At 45.2% G+C, this 6664-nt stretch overlaps 1 long non-coding RNA gene across 2 annotated transcripts; it reads left to right on the top strand.

Moving 5' to 3' along the window:
• Nucleotides 1–3587: 3587 nt before the first annotated feature.
• LOC118772277 lies at nt 3588–5580 on the top strand. 2 transcript variants are annotated; one of them, XR_005004668.1, is made up of 4 exons: nt 3588–3679; nt 4994–5066; nt 5336–5395; nt 5558–5580. It is a non-coding gene; the product is annotated as an uncharacterized LOC118772277 (long non-coding RNA). The 2 variants fall into 2 exon arrangements; XR_005004667.1 differs by lacking the exon at nt 3588–3679 and having other exon boundaries at nt 4816–5066.
• The last annotated feature ends 1084 nt before the right edge of the window (nt 5581–6664 follow it).

Here is a 6664-nt window from a genome sequence, read left to right as displayed (position 1 = left end):
CTGTCCTGGTTGGGGTTAGAGCCCAGATTAGGGTCAGAGGTCATAATCAGGTAGGGCCTAGATAACCATCGGGGTTCGGGCCCCCATCGATGTCACGGTTGGGGTTAGGGCCCAGGTTAGAGTAAGGGTTAGAGACAGGGTGTGGGTCACGGCCTCACGTGCAAATAAAGTTCAGGCCAGGGCGAGGGGCCAGTTACTCGCCGGAGGAGGGAGCAAGGAGGGGAGGAATTCTAATATTAAATAATTCATATATGGGGGCTCCAGGATACGAGGCTTCCTAGAAGTGCTGTTGTTATAAATAAGTGCTTAAAAACATGCATTATTTTATATATTATGTGGTCATTTATGCACACATTCCCACACACACACACATATATATATATATATATGCATATATATTTATACATATCTCCATAAAGACACATACGTGAATATAAAGATGGTCAAAGGCGACACTCTTTATTAATCTTCACCACAAAACCAATTCATTATTGCCCCCATCCTGGCCCCCCCATTTCCAAAAAGTGCTTCTTCCCTCCCTCACCTCACCCCACCATGGGGAGACCACCCTCCCACTCTATCCACCCCTTTCATTAAGTCCCCAAGGTGCAACTGTTTTCAATTTTGCTATCCACCTTCTCTCTATTGTTTTTCTCTCCCCATTAGACCACCCCGGATTGGTGTCCAGGCCCGATACCCTCAAGTCTGAAACTGGATGAACTTGGAAATGGTAAATCAACTCTGTTTGTAATTGAAATTTGCGAATATTATAAAGATGTTGTTTTAATCGCACCAGTATTGTATGTTGTGTCTCCCCTATATAAAGTTTGCCACAGGTGCTGCAGGCAATTACATAGACCACGTTCTTGTCCGTTATCGATACCTTTTTCCACACCGGTGCCTCCTCCCCACTATATTTATTTACCAAAAATGACCTAAATTGAAAAAGCCTGCGGAGTTGTACTTGTGAGTCTTCCGTCCTCGCTGGTAACCCTGAGCGTATTAAAAGATCCTTCAGATTTTTATTCCGTCTGTAGGCCGCAATTATCCTGTGCGTCCGGAGTGATGGTAAATGGCTTTGCACATTGGCGAAGTTGTTCCTAATTTTCCCAATCAACGCTTTATTGGACTCCGAGAAGGTAGTAATAAAAGGAATGATGTTTGTATCCTCCTCACGCGGTCCTAGTACTCGACCTGATACTGCTTCAGCTTTAGCACACCTTAGCAGCCTCTTAGAATATCCCCTGCGTCGTAGCGCTTTAAATAATGTTGCAGTCGCGATTTCAAAATCCTCGCTAAAGGTACATATTCTGTGAAATCTAAGTATTTGAGATTTAACTATGCCTTTAAATGTGTGTTTTGGATGGTAGCTCTGTTTGTGTAGCAGGGCATGAGTGTCAGTAGTTTTGAAATATACCTTTGTGGCTAAGCGAGAGTTAGCTGGTTGTGTCAAACCAAAAAAAACTGTAGTGTCCAGAAAATTCACGGACTTCGAATGTAATTCATATTTAAGTTTTATTGACGGATGGTGTGTATTCAATATCTGAAAAAATTCTTCAAATTCCCGTACGCTGTAAGGCCAAACACCAAAGATATCATCCAGGTATCGGTAATAGGCCCTGGGCAAGAGTGGGCACTTAGCCAGCGCACCTGCCTCCCATTCGGCCATATAAATATCTGCATAGGCTGGTGCGAACTTCTTTCCCATGGCCGTTCCCGATATCTGTAAATAATGTTCCCCATTGAAGATGAAATCGTTCTTTGTCAAGCTGATGTGCAAAAGCTGAAGCAGTTGTTCATCCGGCCGCGAAGGATCTGGGTTTCCCAAAAGTATGTTGCTCACCGCCTGTAATCCAGCCTCCGTATCTATGTTCGTATTAGGGTTAGGGTTAGGGTTAGGGTTAGGGTTAGGTTGTAGGAAAATATTCTAAAATTCCAGCCATTTGTACCTTCCCAGACTCCCCTCTAATGGTGGATAGTCCAGGTTGTATAGGCCGGAATTTGCACTGGCCCACCCGATCTTTTTTATCCCCTCGTTCATGTATTTCCCAGTGTACTGCTCCCAACACCAATCCGTCATAAAATGTATAAATGAGAGGTGTAATGATAGTCTGAGTTGGGGAAAGAGTCACAGCTAAAATATTGTCTCAAGGTTAGAATAGGGGGAGATTTGGGTCCCCTGGGGGGTGCCCTAAGGAGCCCCATAGGTCCCGTTTGGAGCAGGGAAGGGTCATGGTCCAACTCAGGGTCCCAAGGGGTTAGGGTTAAGATTGGGGTTAGGGTTAGGGTTGGGGTTGGGGTTAGGGTTAAGGTTGGGGTTGGGGTTAAGGTTGGGGTTAAGGTTGGGGTTAGGGTTAGGGTTAGGGTTAGGGTTAGGGTTAGGGTTAGGGTCAAAACCAAAATCCAAAATTAGGGTTAGGGTTAGGGTTAGGGTTAGGGTTAGGTTGTTTTGTTATGTGTTTTCTTTAAAATAAAGAGCACAAAGCTCTTCAGTGCTCTGGCCTATTGTATCTTCCCCTAGGGTTGTACCTGTTCTTAGGGTCCCAACTGGAGTTAGGGCTAGCGTTTGGGCCACGGTTGCAGTCCAGGCCCGATTCAAGGTTGGGGTCAGGGTTGGGGTTAGGGCCCCGGTTAGGGTCAGGGCCCAGATTGGGGTTGGGGTCCACAGTAGAGTTAGGGCCAAAACAGCCAGAGCCCCAGTTAGGGTTGGGATCAGGGCCCCAATTAGGGTTAGGGCCCCAGTTAGGGTTGGGGTCAACATTAGGGGTAGGGCCACTCCAGTTGGGGCCCCAATTAGGGTTGGGGTCAGAGCTAGGGTTGGGGCCACAATTAGGGTTAGGGCCCCCATTAGGGTTAGCCTTAGGGTTAGGGCCATGATAGTCAGGGCCCCCGTTTGGGTTGGAGTCAGGGTTGGGGTTAGGGTCACGATTAGGGTCAGGGCCCTAGGTAGGGTTGGGGTTAGAATTAGGGTTGGGGCCACCACTGTCAGGGCCCCAGGTAGGGTTGGGGTCAGGGTTGGGGTTAGGGCCTTGATTAGGGTCAGGGCCCAAAATCAGGTTGGGGTCAGGGTTGGGGTTAGGGCCACAGGTGTGGCCAAGATCTAAGTTAGGGTTAGGGTGTGGGCTGGGGTTGGAGTCAGGGCCTAGATTGGGTTCAGAGTAGGGCTAGGATGGAAAGGCCGCGCCTCCCCCGGGTGGCATCAAGGGAAAAGGAAGCAATACTAATATAAATATTTCATCTATATGTGGGCTCCAGGACGAGAGGCAGCCATGCAAGTGCTGTTGTCAAAAATAAGTGCTTAAAAGACATGCATAATAAAATCCACAAATTCACATACACATATATAAGATCAAAAGAAAGGGAAAAAGAAAACTTTATTCACATGATTAGTGAGCAATTCATCAAAAAGACCATTAAAGGTAAATCAATTCATTATTGCCTCTCCTCTGGCCCCCCCATATATAAAGTGCTAATCCCCCCTCTATCCCCCTTCACCACCAGGAGGAGCCCCACCTCCCCACCCTACCCCCTCCTTTCATTAAGCCCCAAGGGTGCAATTGTTCTCAACTTCATTATCCACACTCTTTCCCTCATCCTCCTCTCCCCATTGGACCACCCGGGATTACTTTCCAAGCCTGACACCTTTAAACCAGAAACCGGATGAATTTGAAAATGACTGGTAAGTTCAGTCTGTAGATGAAATCTTTGGATGTTATACAAGTGCTGTTTTAGCCGTGTTGCTATGGTATGCTGCGTCTCTCCTATATAAAGCTTGCCACAGGTGTTGCAGGTAATTGCGTAAATCACACTTCTGTCTGTAATTGATATCTTTTTCCAGACTGGTGCTCCCTCCCCACTGTACTTATTTACCAGATAAGAACTGTGTTGAAAATATCTACAGATCCATAATTGTGAGTTATCTATGTTCGACGGTACACTGGACCGTACCAGTAGGTCCTTTAAATTCTTGTTTCTCCTGAAGGCCGCAATTATTCTATATGGCTGAAATACCGGTAATTGATTCTGCACATTCCTAAAGTTATTCCTAATTTTTGAAATCAATGTTTTATTGGACTCCGAATAGGTGGTGATAAAGGGAACGATGTTCGTTTCATCCTTCCTCTGCACCTGGGCCAAGCCTTTTAAAACTTCAGCCTTTGCATATCTTAATAGCCTCTTCGAGTACCCCCTGCCTCGCAGCGCTTTAAACAGCGTCGTCGTGGCGATTTCAAAATCTTCCTGGAAGGTACATATTCTGTGGAATCTGAGTATCTGTGATTTAACTAGGCCTTTAAATGTATGTTTAGGGTGATAGCTCTGTTTATGTAGCAAAGCATGAGTATCTGTACTTTTGAAATAAACTTTCGTGGCCAATTTGCTATTAGCCGACTGTTGCGCAGTAAAGAAGACCGTGGTGTCTAAGAAATTCACGGACCTCGAATCCAGTACATATTTCAACTTTATTGAAGGATGGTGCGTATTCAATATCTGAAAAAATTCCTCAAATTCTTTAAAACTGTAAGGCCAGATACCAAAAATATCATCCAGATATCGGTAGTAGGCCACGGGTAAGAGTGTGCATTTAGCTAACGCCTCCGCTTCCCATTCGGCCATATAGATGTCTGCGTAGGCTGGGGCGAATTTCTTACCCATGGCCGTTCCCGATATCTGTAAATAATGTTTGCCATTAAAAATGAAATCATTTTTTGTAAGGCTGATATGCAGAAGCTGAAGCAAATGTTCGTCTGGTCGCGCAGGATCCGGATTTCTACCAAGTACATTACTCACCGCTTGTAACCCAGCCTCGGTGTCTATGTTAGTATATAGGCTATCCACATCTATTGTAAACAGATATGTGTTAGGGGTTACCGTTATGCTCTTAATCTTGTGTAGGAAATCGTACGTGTCCTTGATGTAACTCGGATGTCCGTGCGCTAAAGGATTCAAGTAATGATCAATATACTGCGCTATGTTATATGATTCACTCTCACAGTCCGATACGATGGGTCGCCCCGGCGGGACCTCCCCAGGGACCGTCCATGCCTTCGGATCTTTATGGATCTTGGGTAATAAATAGAAGATTCTGTTTCTAGGTGTGTTTGGGCCTAACAAGAAATCACGCTGTTTACGGTTAATGTATTTCTTGTAATACAAATCCTGTATTATAGTGTGAATTTCTTTTTGTGTTTGTGTTTGTAAAGATACTGGTACCGACATATAATGTTTAGTATTGGAGAGTTGTCGGTTTGCTTCCAATAGATATTGTTGTTTATCCATAATGACTATTTTAGAACCCTTATCCGCAGGTTTAATGATTATCTCTCTATTCTGACAGAGTTCCCTAATGGCTGCTCTCTGTACAGTAGAGAGATTATCTGTACGGGCTATGGAACAGGTATGTGACTTTGCTGTTATTAAGTCCTTCCGTATTAACTGTCTGATAACAGGGTTCACTTGTGCAGTTTCCGGTTCCCAATATGAAGGGAGGATAAATGGTATCTGTTCTGTCTGTGTATCTGAACCAAAATAATCTAACAATTTTATTCTCCTATGAAAGGCATGGATGTCCCTCCAGAGGTCCCACCGGATATCCTGGTTGGGGAGAGGAATAAAGGTTAGGCCCCTCTCCAACACTTCCACCTGTGCCTCGGAGAGCTGAAAGGTAAGTGAGAGGTTAAGCACATTACTGTGTTCCAAGAGCTGGGGAGATCGTGACCGCTTCTCCCCCCCCTAGAAGTTTAACTGCCGGCACCAGTGCTGAAATATCCTATTTGCCGTGGTTGGAGTCCAGTGAATGTTATCACCTGTAGTGAAGAAGGAACCGTTGTGTATCTCCAACAAAGGTGTGCAGTACGTGGCAATATATTTATTGATTATAGTTAAGTTAGACTTCTGCAGTTCTGTTAAGTTGGGAGAAAACATAATCACGGGCACGAACAATGTTGCATTCGGAAAAACTCTCTGTGCTGTTGTAAGTAATTGCTGTAACTGTTTAATTGCTGTTTTTCTAGGATCCTGATCTTTATTGTTGATCCCCAAAGAAAGGATCACTTTTTGCGTGGACTGGAAGACTGGGCAGTTTTTGAGCACGCCATTAATGTGGTAGAATGTGGCGCCTGGATAACTATCAATTTGAATTTGTTCATTTTTAAATGAAGGAATTCTTTTCAAATTTGAATCACCAATGAAAATTATTGGCTTCTCTGCTGTAAAGCGCCAGTCATAGAGTTTGTGATCTGACCGTGGGTGGCCCCTGGGGTAGAAAACAGGCTCTCTCTCCGAGACCGTGTCTCTTAGGGTTTGAGGGGAGGACTCAGATTGGGGTCGATTCATGGGATTTTGCCCTTTATTTGCCCCTTTCATCATGTCCTGTACCACCCCCAGAGTCACGGATTCGGAGAGAGGCTCCCCCCGCGGGGGTAAGTGCTGTGCTGGAGACTGGACATCGGTCTGTCTGGTTGAACTAGACCTGCCTGTGGGTGATAAAGCCAAAATCATGTCATTTGTACTTATACTGACATTGCTCTGTTTTCCCAAAACAACAGAAGCTGCAGAAGCATTTTCCGGCAAAGTGATTTGATTATCCTGTTTCTGAACCAGGTCCCCCTCCTCACCGTCCCCCACTCGGACCTCCCAGCATGCCCCAGAAGTGGCAGGTGAGTCT

The sequence above is a fragment of the Megalops cyprinoides genome, unplaced genomic scaffold (genome assembly GCF_013368585.1).
Source record: "Megalops cyprinoides isolate fMegCyp1 unplaced genomic scaffold, fMegCyp1.pri scaffold_108_arrow_ctg1, whole genome shotgun sequence".
In the NCBI taxonomy this organism is placed as follows: domain Eukaryota; kingdom Metazoa; phylum Chordata; class Actinopteri; order Elopiformes; family Megalopidae; genus Megalops; species Megalops cyprinoides.
This window is presented reverse-complemented; position numbering and strand designations above follow the sequence as displayed.